Source organism: Cygnus atratus, chromosome 1 (assembly GCF_013377495.2).
Source record: "Cygnus atratus isolate AKBS03 ecotype Queensland, Australia chromosome 1, CAtr_DNAZoo_HiC_assembly, whole genome shotgun sequence".
Taxonomy (NCBI): Eukaryota; Metazoa; Chordata; class Aves; order Anseriformes; family Anatidae; genus Cygnus; species Cygnus atratus.
Genome location: NC_066362.1, coordinates 159,968,550 through 159,991,367, shown reverse-complemented (window position 1 = coordinate 159,991,367; position 22,818 = coordinate 159,968,550).

Genomic DNA, 22,818 nt, shown 5'->3' with positions numbered 1-22,818 from the left:
GGAGAAACGAACTGTAGCAGTGCAAGTTGTCCCTGCAGAGGGTATTCCAACCCCTGTGGCAGACCCTGTGGCTGGGTCGGAGAAGCGAGCTGTAGCAGTGCAAGTTGCCCCTGTAGAAAAGGTGAAAAAATGGTATAGAGACTCAGGTCGTTTAGAACGCAGAAAGTCTTCTGCTAAGTCTGGGCGTGGAGAAGACGAGGCTGGGCCATCAAGTGTGCAGGAGGATGAAGATGAGGATGAGGATGTCAGAAAATCAACAGTAACTACCCGAACCCTATACCAGCGTGAGCTACGAGATGTGTGAAAAGATTTTGGTCGCTGTATAGGTGAACAGCTTGTCACCTGGCTGCTCCGGTGCTGGGACACTGGAGCCAATGGTGTGGAATTAGAGGGCAGGGAAGCCAAGCGGTTGGGATCCCTTGCTAGAGATGCAAGCATTGACAAAGCAATTGGAGATGGAGCACGATCTCACAGCCTCTGGAGGCGTCTCCTGTTAGCTGTGAAGGGAAGGTATCCCTACAAGGAAGAACTTGTATGTCTACCAGTCAAGTGGACCACCATGGAGAAGGGAATCCAGTACCTGAGGGAATTAGCCGTACGGGAAGTAACTTATAAGGACCTAGACGACGCACAAACATCCACAGATCCAGATGAAGTCCAGTGTACTCGACCCATATGGCGGAAGTTTATACAGAATGCACCATCATCATGGGCCAGCACATTGTCAATAATGACCTGGAAAAACGGTGAAGATCCCACAGTGGGTGACATGGCTAAACAACTCCGGGAGTACGAAGGAAATCTCTCCTCTTCCCTACAGGCCTGCGTCTCGGCTGTGGAGAAACTCTCTGAAGAGTTCCACCAACTTAAGGAGAATTTATCTTCCCCCCCACGTGAACGAACCAGTGTCCACCAACTAAAAGAGAATACCTTGGAGAAACTTTTTGAAGAGGTCCACCAACTTAAAGAGAATTTATGTTCCCCCCCACCTGAACGAACCAGTGGCCACCAACTAAAAGAGAATACTTTGGAGAAACCTTTTGAAGAGGTCCACCAACTTAAAGAGAGTGTATTTTCTTCCCCACCTGTACAAACCAGCGTCTCGGCTATTAGGGGTAAACGTGCATCCGTGCAAAGAAGACAATATGGTGGGTACACACCCCGCGCCACCCTGTGGTTTTACCTACGTGACCATGGAGAGGACATGAGAAAATGGGATGGAAAATCTACTGAGACCCTAGAGGCACGGGTACGTGAGTTGCAAAAGAAAACAATCGGGAGAAAGGGGTTCTCTGAAAAGTTTGCTGCTCCAACTTCTAGCAGGCAGTCTTTTAAACACAGAAACGAAGATTCTGACCAGGACTAGAGGGGCCCTGCCTCCAGCCAGGGGGAGGAAAGGGACAACCGAGTTTATTGGACTGTGTGGATTCGATGGCCTGGCACGTCTGACGCACAGAAGTATAAGGCTCTAGTAGACACCGGTGCACAATGTACTCTAATGCCATCAAGCTGTAAAGGGCCAGAGCCCATCTGTATTTATGGCGTGACAGGGGGATCCCAGCAGTTAACTGTATTGGAAGCTGAAGTGAGTCTAACGGGAAATGAGTGGCAAAAGCACCGTATTGTGACTGGCCCGGATGCTCCGTGCATCCTTGGCATAGACTATCTTAGAAGAGGATATTTCAAGGACCCAAAAGGGTTCCGCTGGGCTTTTGGCATAGCTGCCTTAGAGACAGAGGACATTAAACAGTTGTCTACCTTGCCCGGTCTCTCAGAGGACCCTTCTGTTGTGGGGCTGCTGAGGGTTGAAGAACAGCAAGTGCCAATCGCTACCACAACTGTGCACCGGCGGCAATATCGCACCAACCGAGACTCCCTGATTCCCATCCATAAGCTAATTCGTCAACTGGAGAGCCAAGGAGTGATCAGCAAGACCCATTGACCTTTTAATAGTCCCATATGGCCAGTGCGAAAGTCTAATGGTGAGCGGAGACTAACAGTGGACTATCGTGGCCTGAACGAAGTCACGCCACCACTGAGTGCTGCAGTGCCAGACATGCTAGAACTCCAGTATGAACTGGAATCAAAGGCAGCCAAGTGGTATGCCACAATTGATATTGCTAATGCATTTTTCTCCATCCCTCTAGCAGCAGAGTGCAGGCCACAGTTTGCTTTCACTTGGAGGGGAGTCCAATATACTTGGAATCGGCTGCCCCAGTGGTGGAAACATAGCCCTACCATTTGCCATGGACTGATCCAGTCTGCGCTGGAGCAGGGGGAGGCTCCTGAACACCTGCAGTACATCGATGACATCATTGTGTGGGGTGACACTGCAGAGGAAGTTTTCGAGAAAGGGAAGAAAATAGTCCAAATCCTTCTGAAGGCCGGTTTTGCCATAAAACAAAATAAAGTTAAAGGACCTGCACGAGAGATCCAGTTTTTAGGAATAAAATGGCAAGATGGACATCGTCAAATCCCAATGGATGTGATCAACAAAATAACAGCTATGTCTCCACCAACTAGCAAAAAGGAAACACAAACTTTGCTAGGTGTCGTGGGGTTTTGGAGAATGCATATTCCAAATTACAGTCTGATTGTAAACCCGCTCTACCAAGTAACTCGTAAGAAGAATGCTTTTGAATGGGGCCCTGAGCAACGACAAGCCTTTGAACAAATTAAACAGGAAATAGTTCATGCAGTAGCCCTTGGGCCAGTCCGAACAGGACCAGATGTAAAGAATGTGCTCTACACCGCAGCTGGGGAGAATGGTCCCACCTGGAGCCTCTGGCAGAAAGAACCTGGGGAAACTCGAGGTCAACCCCTGGGGTTTTGGAGTCGGGGATACAGAGGATCTGAGGCCCGCTATACTCCAACCGAAAAGGAGATATTGGCAGCATATGAGGGAGTTCGATCTGCTTCGGAAGTGGTCGGTACTGAAGCGCAGCTCCTCCTGGCACCCTGACTGCCGGTACTGGGTTGGATGTTCAAAGGAAGGGTCCCCTCTACACATCATGCAACTGATGCTACATGGAGCAAGTGGGTTGCACTGATTACTCAGCGGGCTCGAATAGGAAACCCCAGTCACCCAGGAATCCTGGAAGTGATTATGGACTGGCCAGAAGGCAAGTACTTTGGGATATCATCAGAGGAGGAGGTGGTCCGTGCTGAAGAAGCCCCACTGTACAACAAGCTACCAGAGAATGAGAAGAAATATGCCCTGTTCACTGATGGGTCCTGTCGTATTGTGGGAAAGCATCGGAGATGGAAAGCTGCTGTATGGAGTCCTACACGACGAGTTGCAGAAGCTGCTGAGGGAGAAGGTGAATCGAGTCAGTTTGCAGAAGTGAAAGCCGTTCAGCTGGCCTTAGATATTGCTGAACGAGAAAAGTGGCCAGTTCTCTATCTCTATACTGATTCATGGATGGTAGCAAATGCCCTGTGGGGGTGGTTACAGCAATGGAAGCAGAACAACTGGGAATGCTGGGGCAAACCCATCTGGGCTGCTGCATTGTGGCAAGATATTGCTGCCCGGGTAGAGAACCTGGTTGTAAAGGTACGCCATGTAGATGCTCATGTGCCCAAGAATCGGGCTACTGAAGAACATCAAAACAACCAGCAGGTGGATCAGGCTGCTAAGATTGAAGTGGCTCAGGTGGACCTGGACTGGCAACATAAAGGTGAATTATTTATAGCCCGATGGGCCCATGACACCTCAGGCCATCAAGGTAGAGATGCAACATACAGATGGGCTCGTGATCGAGGGGTGGACCTGACCATGGACACTATAGCACAGGTTATTCAGGATTGTGAAACATGTGCTGCAATTAAACAAGCCAAACGGTCAAAGCCTCTCTGGTATGGAGGACGATGGCTGAAATACAAATATGGAGAGGCCTGGCAGATTGATTACATCACACTCCCCCAAACCCGCAACGGCAGGCGCCACGTACTTACAATGGTGGAAGCAACCACCGGATGGCTGGAAACATATCCTGTGCCCCATGCCACCGCCTGGAACACTATCCTGGGCCTTGAAAAGCAAGTCCTATGGCGACATGGCACCCCAGAAAGAATTGAGTCAGACAATGGGACTCATTTCCGAAACAACCTTATAGACACTTGGGCCAAAGAACATGGTATTGAGTGGGTGTATCACATCCCTTATCATGCACCAGCCTCCGGGAAAGTTGAACGATACAATGGACTGTTAAAGACTACACTGAAAGCGATGGGTGCTGGGACATTCAAACATTGGGAAACACATTTGGCAAAGGCCACCTGGTTAGTCAATACTAGAGGATCTGCCAACCGAGCTGGACCTGCCCAATCAAACCTGTTACGCACTGTAGAAGGGGATAAAGTTCCTGTAGTGCACGTAAGAAACATGCTGGGTAAGACAGTCTGGGCTACTCCTGCCTCAGGAAAAGGCAAGCCCATTCGTGGGATTGCTTTTGCCCAGGGACCTGGATGCACTTGGTGGGTAATGCAAAAGAATGGGGAGGTCCGGTGTGTACCTCAAGGGGACCTAATACTGGGTGAGAATAGCCCATGAGTTGAATTGTAGTATGTTAATTATCATATAACACTGTATGTCATCACTACCATGGTTGCTATATATCATAGATGAAAATGGTGATTAATTAGAAGGTATTGGAAAGAGTGTAACCTGAGCATGACATAAATGGTATGGAATAAGGGGTGGATATCTGTCCTGGTTTCAGGTAGGACAGAGTTAATTTTCCTCCTAGTAGCTGGCAGGGTGCTATGTTTTGGATTAGGATGAGAAGAGCGCTGATAACATGCTGATGTTTTAATTGTTGTAGAGCAGTGCTTACACCAAGCCAAGGACTTTTCAGCTTCTCGCTCTGTCGTGCTAGCGAGCAGGCTAGGGATGCAGCAGGAGCTGGGAGGGGACAGACCCAGGACAGCTGACCCAAACTGGCCAAAGGGGTATTCCATACCATCTGACGTCATGCTGAACAATATATATAGGGGTGGCTAGACGGCGTGGGGGGCCAGCTGCTCGGGGACAGGCTGGGCATCGGTCAACGGGTGGTGAGCAACTGCATTATGCATCACTTATTTCGTACACATTATTACTATTAATACTATTATTATTATTATTATTATTATTGTTATTATTTTTCCTGTCTTAATAAACTGTCTTTATCTCAACTCACAGGCTTCACTTTCCCGTTTCTCTCCCCCATCCCGGAGAGGGAGGGGGGAGGGTGAGCGAACGGCTGTGTGGTGTTTGGCTGCCAGACGGGCTAAACCACAACAGCTCTGAACACTTCCAGGGATGGGGCATCAACAGCTTCTCTGGACAGCCTATTCCAACACCTCGCCACCCTCGTTGTGAAGAATTTCTGCCTTAAATCTAATCTAAACCTTCCTTTTTTAGTTTTAAACTATTACATCTAGTCCTATCACTACACTCCGTGATTAAGTGTCTCTCTCCATCTTTCCAGTAGGACCTCTTTAGGTACTGGAAGGCTGCTCTAAGGTGTCTCCTGAGCTGTCTCTTCTCTAGGCTAAATAACCCCAACTCCCTCAGCTTTTCTTCACAGGAGAAGTGCTCCAGCTCCTTGAGGCCTTCCTCTGTACCGACTTGAACAGGTCCATGTCTTTCTTAAGTTGGGGCTCCCAGATCTAAATACCATACTCCAAATGGGGTTTCACAAAAGTGAAGTAGATATGCCTTAAAATACACCTGTTCTAATTGCTCTCACATTTGTAAATAGGTAAAAAGATCATATAAAGAAAAAATAAGCACAAAACCTACAAACCATTCCTTTATCATAGCAGAGGTTTTAATCAAGAAATGCCAATCTTGCTTATAATGCCGTACACTTTGCTTGAATTTTCATTACTTACTCCGGCCCTCATCAAAGTATCCAAGCAGCACCTGGAAAACTGTTTGTTCTTTCAGTCTTACTAAAAAAATATATATATATATATATTTTATATATATATATTTATATATATATATATTTTTTAGCTTCTTCCTCTCTCTCTTTGATACAGTGATTTGGTGTTTTCATAAAACTGGAAGATAAAAATGAAAAATACATTCTTACTTAAAAACAATCATACATTCTTACTTAAAAGCCATCAATACAGAAAGTGTGGATTACGGAATCTAAAAAAAAAAAAAAATGATAAATCTTTTAGCAAATCATAAAGAAAAAAAAAGTAATAATAATGCACTAAGTTGATGCAGATTCTTCACTGAGTAAACCAAAAAGAAGTTGGACTGAAAATAATTTAATATGTTACAATTTTTAGTTTACTGAAAATCATCTCTCTTTCACACAAAATCTTCATATCGACTTTGAATATCAGTGGAGTGTTTTGATTTCTGTTGCTACTGGTTCCTACCTATTTTTTGAAAATAACAAAGTAATACAATGATTTGAGGTTTGTTTTTTTTTTTTTTTAATCCTCAACATTTTCCCCTTTTGACTGGAAGACAGAATAGGGAAAAGCCATTTTTTTTACAGGGAAAATAATTACTGTCTCTGGTTGCTATCCTTACATTAATACTCCAAAAGTATATGATCTTGAGCATATCTAATACAATTATACAAATTTTATGAACCAGAAAGGAGAAAATTCTTCACTCACAAAAATCTTGAAAATAAAAAGCTAAATGATAAATGATCTGCAAGTTACAGAGAGGTTCAGCTACCTTTTTTCACAAAGAATATTAGATGATTTTATTTGTCCAGTTGATTTAGTTGCAGAGAATATTTGTTGAGGAATGAAACACCTGGAATAGAAACACACTGTTTATTTTTTTCCAGAAGAAATACTAATCTACTGGAAGAAACTAAAAAAAGGAACACATTTCCAAGAAAGCTTTATTAAAGCACATAACAACATGAAAATTAAATGAAAAATATACTAGAATACAGCATTTAAATAAAGTCATACATACATGCCTATAAAAGAAAGTGGGATCTGACTGTGTAAGAGCAGATATACTAAGTAACATACGTGGTTTTATGCACTTATTTTATGCACTTATTTTATGCACTTTATTTTATGAAAGAAAGTCAACAACTAACAGACAAGTTAATCTACTGGTGTTGACATCTGCCCTGTTTAAGGTACTTTTCACATCTCAGTGACTGATTCTATGACATTATGAATTAATCTACAGTGTCTGTTGTCTATTCTTATTTTTCTCTCTTTTGATGACATTCTTCTTACCAGTGTCTATTTCCTGAACAAATTTCTGCTTGGTGCCCTCCCCCCCACCCTCCTTCCCTGGGACTCTGCATTTCATAACGTGCACTTGTGCTAAGAAAAAATTTTTGAGTCTGGGGTCTTAGGATTATAGTTTAAGAAAAAGATAAATACATCACTGCAACAAACAGAGAATTTAGAAATCCATATACAAAGTTATTCTGAAATCTGGTCTCTCTATAACTAACTAACTAAATAGGCAAATAGGTAAATAATTAAGTAAATAAATGAAAGTTATACTTTAGAGAACTATCTGGCATATATATAACAGAAATAAATAGAAGTATATATATGACAGCGTTCTGAGCCTCACTGTCCATGCCAGCCTTCACCAGAGCTCCACACACCCTGCCCAAGGCCTGGAACTCAATTTCATACCCCCAGGGACTTCAGTCTCTTCCCAAGCAATGCCACAGCAGGGCTGGTCTCCAGCTCTCCACACCCCTGCCCTGCCCAGCCACGGGCCCCACTGATCTGGTCCCACGTGCAGGCCCACATTTCTGCCCAGCCTCTGCCCATCCCCATCCTCAGAATGGTGCCTGATGCCTGGGGCTGGCATCGCCCTGAAACACCTTGCTACCCTGCTCTTGGCTGTGGGACAGCCCCAGCCTGACAGGCCCTGCCCTGCTGCCCTGTGAGACGTTCACACTGTTCCTAGCCCCAGGGAACCACCAGGCCACACTGAGCCCTGACAGTCATAGAATCATAGAATCATTAAGGTTGGAAAAGACCTTCAAGATCATCTGGTCCAACAACCACCTTACTACTAATGTCACCCAGTAAACCATGACCCTAAGCGCCAGGTCCAACCTTTCCTTAACCACCCCATGAGTCAACTCACACCATGTCCAGCCCTGAGAACCATGACCCACAGCTATGTGAAGCCTTGCCCCTCTGACCCCTCCTGGGGGACTACCTTGACCCTGGCCTGTGAGACACCCTGCCCCCAACCCAGTGCCAACTTCCTGACCAACACCAGGCTCAAAACTGAGCCTCTGAAGTCTGCCTGGCCTCCAGGACTCATCATAGGCAACCTGATACCACTACCCACAATTCCAGCCTGAAATGCCTCTTGCCATGTTCCTTTTCCAGTTCTTCTCCCTGCCCTTGTTCCATTTCCCCTGGGAGAGCTCTGTGACAATCCACAGCAAATAAGTCATTCTACAGTACATCTCTTCTGAGCCCAGGTCTGAGTTCAGACCCTCATGTGTCTCATCCTTGAAACAGTGTAGAATGGAAATCATTAGGCTTCCTATGGACTTCCTGCACATATGTACACTAATAAATCTAATATTGGCTGTATCTGTCTAGCCCCACTTGTATTATTAAATTATCTTAGACTCCAAATTAAGGTGGTCTAATGCACACAGCATGCAGTTACTGGTCTCTGACTTACGTCAACTCCCAAATTCTTTGTTAAGAAGCAGCAAGGTCAGGCTTCCCACTAGGGCAGGGAGTTGAAAGCTGTGCCTGATGGTTGCTGACAGGACAATGAGGGACATAATCCCACAGTACTCTGCCATGAGAGAAAGGCCAGGATGGATATGGTGATCAGGGTCAACCAGGAGTTCAGTGTTGGCAGGGCAAGTTTGCAGTGACCAGGCAGGCCTGAGGTCAAGACATGAGTTTAGGTTTGGTGACAAGAAAACAGATGACAAGGTCCAGGTCCTAGATAAACTAGGAAGGAGGTGGGAGGGAGAGGGTAACCAGTAGCCCCGTGAAGGAGCAGTGCAGAATGCTGCTGAACAAGGGGCGTTGGAGTGATGTGTTATGGAGGGATCACAAAATCAACAATATGAAGTTTAATCTGCATGACCTCCAGCATTTGCAGTTTAACAACGAAATGCCTACAAGACAGTATTATGGAGAAACTCCCCAGACATGTTCTAAGAACATAATATCCTGGGGTGCCCCACTTAGCTGTCTGTACACTAATGCACGCAGTGTGGGGAATAAACAACGTGAATTAGAGTCATGGGTATGCTTGCAGTGCTCCAATCTTATTGGCATCATGAAGACACGGCAGGATGGCTTCCATGACTGGGAGGTTGGAATGGAAGGATACAGGTTCTTTAGGAAGGACAGGCAGGGGAGATGAGGTGGGGGTGTCGCCCTTTATGTCAATAAGTAGTTGGAGTGCATGGAGCTCTGCCTGGGGATGGATGAGGAGCTGACAGAGAGCTTATGGGTCAGGATTAAAGGGAGGGCAGGGACAGGTGATATTACAGTGACGGTCAGCTACAGGCCCTCTGACTAGGAAGACCAAGCAGATGAGGCCCTCTGTAGACAGATAGAAGCAGCATCACATACATAAGCCCTGGTCCTCGTGGGGGACTTCAACCACCGTGATATCTATTAGAGGGACAACACAGTAGGGTATAGGCAATCTAAGAGTTTCCTGGAGTGAGTTGATTATAACTTCCTTCTCCAAGTGATAGAGAAGCCAACAAGGAGAGGTGCTATGCTGGACCTTGTTTTCAGCAAGGAAGAAGGACTTATGTGGAATGTGAAGGTCAAGGGCAGCCTTGGCTGCAGTGGTCATGAAATGGTGCAGTTCAAGATTCTTAGGGAAGGGAAGTAGGTGCATAGTAAGCTCACAACACTGGACTTTGAGACTTTCCCTCTTCAGGTATCTGCTTGGTAGAGTACCATGGGACAAAGCCCTGGAGGAAGATGGGCCCAAGAGAGCTGGTTAATATTCAAGGATCACCTCCTCCAAACTCAGAAGCAATGCATCCCAAGAAAGAGAAAGTCGGGAAAAAAAAAAAAAAGTCAGGGAAAAACAAACAAACAAAACCAAACCAAAACAAAAGCACTAGAAAACCTGCATGGATGAACAAGGAGCTTCTGGCCAAACTCAAACAGAAAAAGGAGGCCTACAGAGCGTGGAAGCAAGGACAGATAGCCTGGGAGGAATACAGAGAAATTTTCTGAGAAGACAGGGGTCAGGTTAGGGAAGCTAAAGACCTAGCAGAATTAAATTTGGCCATGTATGTCAAAGGCCATAAAAAAAGTTTCTGTAGGTACATCAGAGATAAAAGGAAGAGTAAGAAAATGGTGGACCCTTCTTGTAGTGGCTTTAATCAGGTGGGTGGCTGAGCTCCACTTCAGCTGCTATCTCACTCCCACTGCTCAAAGGGAAAGGGGGAGAAAATACGACGAAAAGGGCTCAAGGGTTGAGATAAGGACGGGGGGGATCACTCAACAATTATTGTAACAGGCAAAACAGACTCAACATAGGAAGATAGTAAGATTTATTGCCTATTATTAACAAGCTAGAGAAGTGAGAAACAAAGGAAAGAAACCAAAAACACCTTCCTCCCATCCACCCTTTTCCACCTCCTCCCCCCCGAGTGCCACAGGGGAACTGGGGATTGGGGTTGTGGTCAGTCTTTGTCTCCGCCGCTCCTTCTCAGTCACTCTCGTCCCCTGTGCTGTGGGATCCCTCCCACAGGATGCAGTCCTTGCTGAACTGATCCTGCGTGGGTTTCCCACAGGCAGCAGCTCTTCAAGAACTGCTCCAGATATGGGTCTGTACCACGGGGTCCAACCCTCAGGAGCAAACTGCTCCAACCTGGGTCCCCCACAGGCAGCAGCTCCTGCCAGGTCACCTGCTCCTGTGTGGTCTCCTCTCCACAGGCTACATGTCCGGTCCAGAATCTGCTCTGGTGGGGGTTCTCCACAGGCTGCAGCCTCCATCAGTGCAGGTCCACCTGCTCCACTGTGGTCTCCTCCACGGGCTGCAGTGTGGAACCCTGCTCCACCATGGTACTCCATGGGCTGCAGGGGGACAGCCTGTTTCATCATGGTCCTTACATGGCCACAGGGGACTTCTGCTCCGGTGCCTGGAGCACCTCTTCCCCTCCTTCTTCACTGACCTTGGCACCTGCAAGGCTCTTCCTCACTCCTCTCACTATCCCAGCTGCTGTGTCCCAGCGTGTTTTTTTTTTTCTTTTTTTCTTTTCCCTGTCTTAACTATGCTATCTCAGAGCTACAAACAACATTGCTTATTGGCTCTACTCTGGTCAGCAGTGGGGCCCTTACCTAACACGGGGCAGCTTCTAGATTTCTTCTCACAGAAGCCACCCCTATGGCCCCCTGCTACCAAAACCTTGCCACGTAAACCCACTACAGAAGGAAATGGGAGACCTGGTTACCTGGGATACAGAGAAGGCTGAGGTACTCGATGACTCTTTTGCCTCAGTCTTCACTGACAAGATCTCTAGCCACATAGCCCAAGACACAGAAGGCAAAGGCAGGGATTGGGAGAATGAAGAACAGCCTACTGCAGGAGAAGATCAGGTTTGAGACTGTCTAAGGAAACTAAAGGTATACCAGTCCATGATGAGGTGCATCCACAGATCCTGAGAGAACTGGCAGATGTGGTTGCTAAGCCACTACCCATCATATTCGAGAAGCTGTGGCAGTCTGGTGAAGTTTACACTGACTGGAAGAGGGGAAACATAACCCCCATTTTTAAAAAGGTTAAAAAAGAAGACCGGTGGAACTATAAACCAGTCAGTCTCACCTCTGTGCCTGGGAAGATCATGGAGTGGATCCTCCTGGAAATTATGCTAAGGCACATGGAAAATAAGGAGATGGTTTGTGACAGCCAACATGCCTTCACTAAGGGCAGATTGTGTCTGACAATTCTAGTGGGTTTCCTACATCTTCTATGATGGGGTTACAACATTGCTGGACCATGGCAGAGCAACTGATATCATCTACTTGGACTTGTGCAAAGCATTTGACACTGTCTCGCATGGTATCTTTGTCTTTATATTGGAGAGACATGAATTTGACAGATGAACCACTGGGTGGATAAGGTGTACCTTATGTGATCGTTGCACTCAAAGAGCTTCAGTTAGTGGCTTGATGTCCAGGTAGAGGCTAGCAAAGAGTAGTATTCCTCAGAGGTCAATATTGGGACCAGCAATGTTTAACATCTTTGTTGGTGACAAGGAGACAGTGGGATTGAGTGCACCCTCAGCAGGTTTGCCAAAGACACCAAGCTGTGTGGTGCGGTTGACACTCTGGAAGGAAGGAATACCATATAGAGAGACATAGACAGGCTTAAGAGGCAGGCCTGTGTGAAATTCATGAAGTTCAACAAGGCCAAGTGCAAGGTCCTGCACTTGATTCAGGGCAATCCCAAACATAAATAAAGGCTGGCCAGAGAATGGATTTAGAGCAGCTCTAAAGAGAAGGACCTGGGGATGTTGATTGATGAGAAGCTCAGTATGAGCCAGCAATATGTGCTTGCAGCCCAGAAAGCCAACCATATCCTGGGCTGCATGAAAAGAAGTGCAGCCAGCAGGTCGAGGGTGGTGATTCTCCCTCTGTACTCTGCTGTCATGAGATTCCACTTGGAGCAGTGTGTTCAGCTCTGGGGCCCCCAGCACAAGAAGGACAAGCACCTACTAGAGCGAGTCCAGAGGAGTCCCATGAGGATGGTCAAAGGGTGCAACTTTCCTGTGAAGAGAGGCTGAGGGAGTTGGTGTTGTTCATCATAGAGAAGGATCTGGGGAGACCTTATATCATCTTTCCAGTACCTAAAGGGAGCTTACGAGAAAGCAGGAGAAGGACTCTTTATCAGAGAGTAAGAGAAATCATGGATGCCCCATGCCTGAGGTTGGTATTAGATGATCTGTAAGGTCCTTTCCAACCCAATCCATTCTATGATTCTATGACCTCCAGAGGTCCCTTCCAATCTCAGCCATTCTGTGATTCTGTGCAGCAAGCCTTGCATGCAGCTCAGGAAGAGACTGGGTGAGAGTGCTTGAGCTCAAATGCATTTGCCAAGCAGAAGATGAAAAACCTCTCTTTCCTCTCTTTTTACCCTGCTCTTTCCAGCAACCTGATCCCAAATTATCCAGTTGTGCCACATCAGCTGGGTGCCATCTGTTGAACCCCTGGTATGGGGAGAGAGTGTGATCAGACTATGTCCAACTGCTTGGATATTGCTCAGGACTGGGCTATTTGGCTTGTGACAAAAAGGTCCCAGGGGCTGTTTTAATAACTGAAGAGCAGAGATGGACATGCTCCAGATTCGGGGTCATCCCTTGGTATCGTTCAATCCATTACTACGTATACATGCCTTAAGTGTATGGATCACCTCATCTTAAACTATATCATGGAAGAAAAATATTTAATGTTCCTACAGGAACATTATAGGACCATATAGGTCATATAGGGATAAAGGACCAGGAACATCCTATAGGACCATGATAGGAGCTGGATGATCCTTTTCATGGATGAGTATCTCAATTAATGGAAATCCTTTGCTATAACAACTCAGTTATAAATTGTCAATTTGTTGTGACAAATTTTCCTCATTAAGAATTTCTTCTCCTTGTTTTCTCTATTATGTCCTCAATGTTCTGGCCCATGCAAATGTTCCTAACTCTCATCCATGAATCTCTGAAAAAAAAAGAAAGAAAAACCTCTAAGGCTTTTACAGTGGAGTTTATCTTTCGATACAGTCCAAAACAACGTGTTTTTCAGGAACCTTGGCCTTGTAACCCAGAAACTTGTACCTGATTTCTTCAGGTCTAAAAGTGAAAACAAAACTGCTGTGATGGCTGTGATTCACAAAGAAAAATGTTTAGCACTGTTTTAATGCAGAAATCCAGGATATGTTTTGGAGTCATTCAAGCCAGGAAAATGGATGAAGAGGCAGAATTTGGAGTTGAACATACATGGACTAGATGAAAAATTTATCTATAAGTGTACTGAATTCTCTTTTGTTTGTATTAATACTTAGGTCCAGGAACATTTACTATTTTTTTCCTGCCTATGGTAAAATCAGCTTTATGGAAAAGAAGTGCTTATAACGCTATTTTGTAAGTTCTCAAAGGCAGACTTTAGAATACATAACATTTTGATTTAATAAAAATATAAGAATTATTATCATGGCATACATTTTTTAGGCTTCATTTTTATGTTGAGGAGGAAATTATCCTTTCCACTTTTATGTGGTCAATAAGAAGGGTCAGCATTCACTGAAAGAAAAGGACTGTTCTCTGAAGTATCTTTCACTATAGGTAAAAGCTAGGGAGTTTAATGTGATGCTGTGGGTCCCATGCTTTATTACATTTCTCCGTATTCAAAAGAAAAAAAGTTTAGAATATATGGGTTTGTCCAGGAAAAAAAAAAAAAAAAAGAGAAAAAAAAAAGATCAAGATGACTGAGGCATAGACAGCAAACACACAAACTTTATGAGAAAAAACAATGACAAAAAATATTGTAACAAAGGGATAAGGTTTCTCATTCACAAAACAAATAATTTTTGTTTTTAACTGTTAGTGTACAAAGTAGTTGAGAGGAAAAAAATGTAATGAGAAAATTAAATCACAAAACAATTTTTTGGGGGAGTTTGGGACATTAAAATGAAGCAATGAAAATATTTTAAGAAATAGTTATTAAAATACCTGCAACAAAGAATGTACTTAACGTTTTTTTTTTTCTTTTTTTTTTTTTTCTGCTGATTTTGCTTTTGGAAAGGGGTGGACTGGGTGATATCTTAAGGTCCCTTCCAGCAAGGTATTTAAAAACAATTCTAACACAAACATGGGTTTATGTCTGCTTGATTTTAGAGCATGTTCCAGAAATACTTTGGTGTTTGGTTTTATTATTATTATTATTATTTTAAAACCTGTCTCTGCTTCTTGTTCTAGTTTAATTGAGATATTCTTTCCCTGTTTCAATATCAGAACTTTGATTCAGTTGATCTAAGCACTATGTTTTTTTGTTGTTTCTATAAGACTGCTTGAACAGCATTTTGAGTCATAGTGTTTGATGGACCTGCACATTTAGTTTCTTGGAAGGTTTGTGTAGGGGATTAGAATGCTCAGGATCTTAAGTCAGTGTTCATAGTTTTCACTGCATAAAATGGCACTCTACAAAGTGCCTCTAAGCCAACATCTGTATCAATCTCCTGTCAAAGTACTTGCACATTTAAACAGCAAAATAAATGGGAAAATAATTTCCACTGTGCATGGCTTAATAAGGGCTCAGTTATGGACAAAGTGCTTCTTGTTCCTCTGCTCAGTCAGTGGGAAGGAATACAGAGTCTACTGATATTGTTTATGCATTTTTACATTGTACAACATCTGGAAAAAAAAGAAAAAAAAACAACAAAAAACAACTAATTCTGTAGTTGGGCACAAAAACCTTGCATTTTCTTGCCTATGTAATTAAAACAACTTTTCTCTCCATAACTAATTTTCTTCCTTCCAGGGAAAGATTCTTCATGGAGTTGCTGTTCAGTATTGTCAAATAACACCAAATTAATCAAAAACAGTAATTTGCTGTATGCTTGGAATTCATTCCTGACAGAGGGTGAACTGAGTATTGCCAGTCCCATGGGCAATGCTCACATGCAGTAATCTATGCATAATCACTAGTTTTTGCCAACCACAAAAGTTCTGTAGTGAATATAATTTAACTTGAATGTAAATTTCTATCCCAGGGTATAACCTCACCAAAACTTAATGTCACAAGTATACATTTCTTTAACATCTACTTTGCTACAGACATTTTCATTTTCCTTAACAGATAGGCCTCAAACAGAGGCATTGTATCAGCTAACAGTAGCTATAGCTCTATTCCAGCATGGCAACACTTATATTTCTGTGTAAGAAATTATATCCTCAAAGGAAAATAAAAATCTCTGTTCCATGCAGAGAGAACCATTATAAAATTAAATTAGTAGGAAAAGACAGTGCTAAAGTTAGCATGTTTTCTCTTCCTTTTTGATTTCAAAAGTGATGCATCAGAATGTGACAGTATGACTTTGCTGAAGAAGTAGATGATAAAGAGTTCTAATTTAAGTCTCTAAAACAGTGTCACTAGTGTAATAAAAAAAAATACAACTGTATCTCTGGCAAAAAAAAAAAAAAGTAATTTACCCAAAAAAAAAAAAAAAGAAGAAAGAAAGAAAGGGGGAACAGATATTGCATTAAATTTAACCTGAAATCACATTGTGCACTAATTTAAAATCATACAGGAAGTCATATAGTCTGCAAAGCTTTAAAAAAAATGTATTGGAGCTGGAATCTGCATAAATAAGTAGGTTTTATTTATTTATTTATTTTAGCTACACAATCAGTTCTGTTCCACTTCACTAAAATAATTCAATATGCACCCAACAATAGAAATAGCATTTCCTAATACAAATAATCTTCCCAATGCAAATCTACATAATCTTATGAAATATTAAACTGTATTCTTCGAAGATGTGCAAGATAAGTGATTCTGTTCAAACTTGTGTCTTGCTATACTCTGTATTTCTTGATAAAAAAAAAAAAAATCTAACTTTCTGAATCTAAGTTTTCTTACATGATGCACTTGTGGCTTTTTGCTGGAGGCAATCCGCTTCATAACTTGATGATATCTCCTAAATAAATAAATAAATAAATAAATAAATCTAATGGTAACCAACTCAAAAGAAAGTGTGGTACCAAATGTCTATTTTTTTCCTTGTTATGCTACTGATCTATATAGAACTGGCTGATAGGGTAGTAATAGTAGGAGGCCCATCTAAAAAAATGTCACTATAATGATGTGGTTAGGAATATACATATGTACATGGTCACAGATAGAAGTATTGCAGTCTATTAAAAGTTTTGAAATAAACCACCGGAGAGCACTTAACAGGACCTGCAATCATCCTTAGTATTGAACAGATAAAGCTATTCAAACCCTTTAATGCCACCTCCAGAGAGAAGCCTGAGAAAGCTTGATTGAGTTCAGAATATTTTAGCTTTTATGTTGACAAACTGATTCTAACAGAACTGTAAAAATGAAGTTTTGCTGACAAAGTTGGCAGTAACAGTATTTTTTCATAGCAAAAGAAGCATTACTCATTTTCTATTACTAAAAGAATAAACAAATGATATATAAAGTAAATTTGGAGCTCCCAAAAATTTAAAAGAAAATTTAAATCACAAAGTCTGTTCATTCTCACTAGTTTTCAGCAAGACTTTTATGTATTAGTTGCATCTTACTTTCTGAGGTTTTTGTTTTGTTTCCAACAACCTTGAATGAAAACATGAAAATACCACTGCTGGCATAGAAAACATCATATGCAAATATGCTTAAGATTCTAAAGCTTATTTATTATTATTATTATTATTATTATTATTATTATTACCATAAGCTCTGCTAGACTGTCTGCATTGTTTGTTTGTTTTTGTTTTTTCCATTTTTTTTTCTCCCTGGGTCAATAACTAACTTTTCTCCCAGAGATCACCCACCAGTGGCATAAAACCAAAACATTTGGTATACTATACAGTTCTCTGTCCTCCATAGTTGATATTCCAGTATCCAAGTGATTTTATCAATGAACTGAAAGGATTTTTTTTTAAACATACAAAATCAGTCTAAGTCAGATGCCTGAGATATTTCATCATATAGTCTTTTTTTTTTTTTGGGGGGGGGGGGGGGAAATAACCTATTTTATTTATTTATTTTATTATTTTATTTTATTTTATTTTATTTATTTTATTTTATGTTTTGCTTTGTTTTGTTTTATTACGTTATGTTATGTTATGTTATTTTATTTTATGTTGTTTTATTTTAATTTTGTAGTCCCCTGCATCATGACAAGACAATTTTGTGACTGTTTTACAAAAATGGTGAAAACATGTCTTTCATCATTTTTTTCTATTAGTATATTTCTATACAGATGTGAACAATGTCTCAGGAATTTATTCTATGAGTAGGCCATGAAGATATTTGGGAATCCAGTAAACATGCAAAAGAACATCTCCCTTTTTACATTTCCCTTTTACATATCTGCCTTTTTACTTTAAGGTAAAATTTTAAAAAATGTATCTATATTTGTGATGAATTTCAAGAACAACTGAAACAAAATGACAGACAATTTTTAGTTTCTTCCCAAGAGAGCAAATTTACAAACAGTTTCTTGTAGCTGTGGAGCTATTTATAGAAATTATATGTCAAGTAACATTATTTTAAATACATCTCCATCTCTGCCACCTGTTTAAGTTCCAGAATTCAAAATGGAAATATTCTGCAGTTATGATACATGAATCTAAGATAAAATGTGTCTATAATAAAAACATTCTTGTCTATCCTAATTAAAGAAAAAAAGTTATTAGTCATACCTCATGTTTGTATCATAGACAGGAAAATTGTTGTAGCTTTAAAATGTCAACAGTAGCTTTAACATGAAAATTTAATGCAAGATTCTATTAGAGAGTGGACAAATAACTTTTATGTAATGTTACTGCAAGGTTCCTGGGAAGAATGAGTGTCCATTGTTATGGAGTCTGGAAAATCCACAGGCAGATTCTTTCTTCCAGGAGTTTAGAAAGCTTTCATAAATTTTCATATATTAAAAAACAAATTAATTAAAAAATAGCTATTTTATGCAGAAATTATTGATTTGGACCAGATATTTTACCTTGAAACTTGTTACCTTGTATAGCTAATTGTATTCTGTGTTCTGAGCTAGACATGTAATATCCACTTCTATAAAGTCATCATGAGCCACAGGAGATTTGATGGTTTACTTAAGCCCCAACACTTACATCCACATAGATACATTTTTTCATTGCAACAGAAATGTGCTGTCCCCTCTCTTGCAGAAAAAAATACAAATAAATAAACCTTCAGAATTTGATCTGTCTAGGTTCAAAAAAAAAAAAAAAAAAAAAAAAGGAACTTTATTCCTCAGAATTTGGAAAATAAAATAAAATAAAATAAAATAAAATAAAATAAAATATGGTACATTGATTACACTGATAAAACCTTAGGTTTATTGGATGAAGTTATATAATTTGACATTTATAATGATCTCTTTAAGAAGAAAAATACTGGAAGAAAAGGAGAAAAAATTGTGATAGAAAAATGTATCATATTTTTTACTTTTGTTTTAAGCGAGTGCTTTAGGCTATAAACTCTCTTCCTAAAAGTTAACATTATTTACTCTCAAAAGTTTAATCCTTTTCTATTGATACAGTTTGATACAATTTACACAGTTTGAACTGGTTTGTTTTACTTTGTTTTGTTTTTAGTTGTTCCCACACTGCTTTAACATGAAAGACTGTTCTCTATTGATCTGCACAGAAAAATAAATCCAGACTAAAAAATAGTTTCCACAGATAAGTATCTCTGTATGTATATGTACATGCTTAAAACACAACTTCATCTGTAATTCCTTAGAAAGCCAAGTTGCAATTCTGTGATTTGTTCAAAAGTAACTTACTCTGCAAACTCCTAAATTCCATAGCATTTATTGTGACAGTTGCATGTACATTACTGCAGAACATCACCAGATCTTGTAATTGCATCACATGTATTACCCCAAATTTGCTTATTCCTAGTGTTGAAGTGGCACTTGTCACTTAATTCATATCTCAGTTTACCTATACCATCTGAAAGCCATAATTCTTAGATTAGAGCATATGGACATGATCGGGGGTCTTGGCAGGGGGCTTATTCTTTTCATATAGTAACAGTTTATAGCTATTACTAGCTATAACTATTAATAGCATAGTAATTAGCAGTGGCTTACTTCTCTGTGACAAAATGAAGAAGAGTTTGTGCAAGAATGGTATTTATTATTATATGGTCTATATGTGTCGTGTTCCCCTACCCCTTCTTTATCCTTTGTGTGAGATCTCAAATCACTATTTCAATGTTCCTCTCAGTGTGAAGAACTCACCTCCATTATCCCCTTGAAAGGCCTCCAGCTGTGTTTTCAGAGAAAATGGCTGCAACTACATTTCACTGGCAAGTCATTCTTCCTATGTTTTAAATATTTTGGCCTGATAACACCTACAAGTCTTTTAGTTATACAGACAGAAAAACACCGTTCACTGATTACTGAGAAGGTAATCCCCATAACACTTAATTTGGAGCTATTCTTAATATACAAGTACTTTGAAACTGTGAAGCTGAACATGAAAGTAACTGCTAAATTACTGAAAAGGTTAAGCAACAATGCAGCAGGTTTTTCCCCTCTTGTGATTTTGGATCTGCACACTAAAATACCCAAGAGGTTAATTTCAAGTGTTTAAATTCTTGGATCTAGCATGTAAAAATCACAGAGTAGAACAAACTGCAGTATCTTTACTGTTGTTATTTTACACATTGGGATCGATCCTTCACTGAACTAGTATATTCAGTTAGGAAAGTGTCTGTTGTTTTCCATATTATATTCTCTTCCCATCTAAGAATTCTGTAGCAAATAGCAACAAATAAATAAATAAATAAATAAATAAATAAATCTCTTTGTTCTAGAACTGGGTTATTTTAGAAAGCTTTGCAGGGGCATGTGTAGTAAACTGTATATGAATATGGCTCCCTCTAGTGACTGTCTTTAGAGACTTCAAAACCTTCCCCCCCCCTCCCCCCCCAGGCTTAATGGGAAAAGAGCTGCGGGTGTGTTTTGTGCTTCTGAGCTTCATAGCAATTGTATACAGTAAACTTATATTTCATGCAGCACATATGAAATGCACAAAGCAACGAGGCATTCTGAAGATTCTTCTATTGTTCAAAACAAGGATTTCCTTTTCAAATGTTGCCTTTTTTTTTTTTTTTTTCCCCCCCTCCATACTACGGTCTGCTTGACCCAACCTTTTATTTCTCTAAGCCCAACATTTCAATCTGTGGTTACAGCATTTCTGCCAGTTCAAGATGGTTTTAAACAGAAAAGGTATCTAACAAGTGCATTGGCAGGAGACTTCAGTAGCTACACAGTAGTCCCATTTGAAAAAAAAAAAAAAAAAAAAAAAAAAGGAAGAAAAAAGATGAAATATGTCAAAGGTCAAAAAGCAACAAAGAGCTGGCTGAAGAAAGCTAGCAATTAATATAGCTTTCCTGGAAGATGTCATTAATTAATACAAACTCCTCCATCCTCCCCACAAACAAAAAGAAAAACAAAAAGTTTTCAGCAAGCTTGAGATAATATTACCATTCATTTCATGCATAAAACATCATATGTATTTAGTCACTTAGGGAGATGTTTATCTCATTTATAGATACCTTCACTGTAGACAACCAGATCTGAGGGATAGCCTAAGCTGTCTTTATAGTCATTCCAGAGAAATGGTCAGTAGCAAATATAGCAAAAATGAGCCTCTAGCATACTTTAGATATTTTCTCTGCTGTAAGGGGAATCTCTATAGGGTTCTTAAACCTTTTGGGTGACTAACAGACTGACCAGTTTAGCTATCTCATACATATATTAAGGAAATCTAAGATTAGGTGAAATCTAAAATCTGTGACTTTTTTTTTTTTTTTTAATCTGAACCCAAACATTCGAACATGCCATGTATATCTTTATCTGATAAAACAGAGTGTGTCTAGTCAACTTACATTAGAAAAAAACATTTTTTAATCTTCACTGTTGTCAACCCCATATTAGACAATGCAGTGTAATGCAGTTCATCATGCAGACAACATATCACCTATGCACTAGTTTGCAAATAAAATACTATGTGTTTAAGTAATTATTGTTTTAATTTTCAATGAAGCTGGAAGTGGAAAAATACTGAAAATGATATTTTTAGAATGTTATATTTTCCAGAGAGCAAAGAAATACAATATGAATTTTTAATTTGTAGTACAAAAAAACAAAAAACAGAAACAAACAAACAAAAAAACACTTAGGTCATTTCATTTAATGTAGTGTATAAAGATACAAACTCTATTTTTAAGCTACCAAGGGACAAACTGTCATCATTTCTCCTAGTAGAATATTGTTTCAAAACCTCACTTATCTAAGGAACAGAAAACATAAGAAATTATAAATATATTTTTTAAAATCTGATTATTCCCTCAAAAAATCATAAAAAGAGGTCAATCACTAAGTCATTTCTAATCTCCTTTTATATACAAGATTTGCTTTTATTATTCTTATTCTTATTTTTTTTTATTGCAGACCTGTGAAGTTTTGTGCATATATGTATATATGATAATGTAATTTTAGAATATAGATGTAGTAATTTGAAAATGAGAATCATTTCACAGTGCAAGCTGCCCATAATTAAATTTACAAATATAAACACAATTTGTTTGTTTGTTTGTTTGGTTGGTTGGTTGGTGTTTTTTTTGGATGTTGGAGCAAAAGCAGACAGAAGAGGGAAGGAATTAGCAAGAAAAAATTAAAAGTTTTTTTATTCTATATAACATCAATAAAGCGATTATAGTGGCATTATAGTTTTCATAACCACAACAGCCCAACAGTTTCATGTAGTTTCTGCCTTTGTAGAAACTAAGATGAAAGGTTAGATTTTAATTTGTATTCCTTGTTTGAGAAATACCTTGATAGAAACTGTAGATATTTCTTATTACTGACTCTTGTTTAAAATGCAACCATACAAAATCCCATTTTAAAATCTATCAACAGTCTTGTGTTGACAGACACTAAAATCATAAAATAACACTAAATCATAAATCAAAATTAACTAGATCATTAAATCAACTAAATCATAAAATAACTCTAAGGTCACAAAAGGTCACAGATATTTTCCATTCTTTGTATTCAGTTTTGTAACACCCATTCTATTTCCATTTTTCATCCTTGATTAATATTTT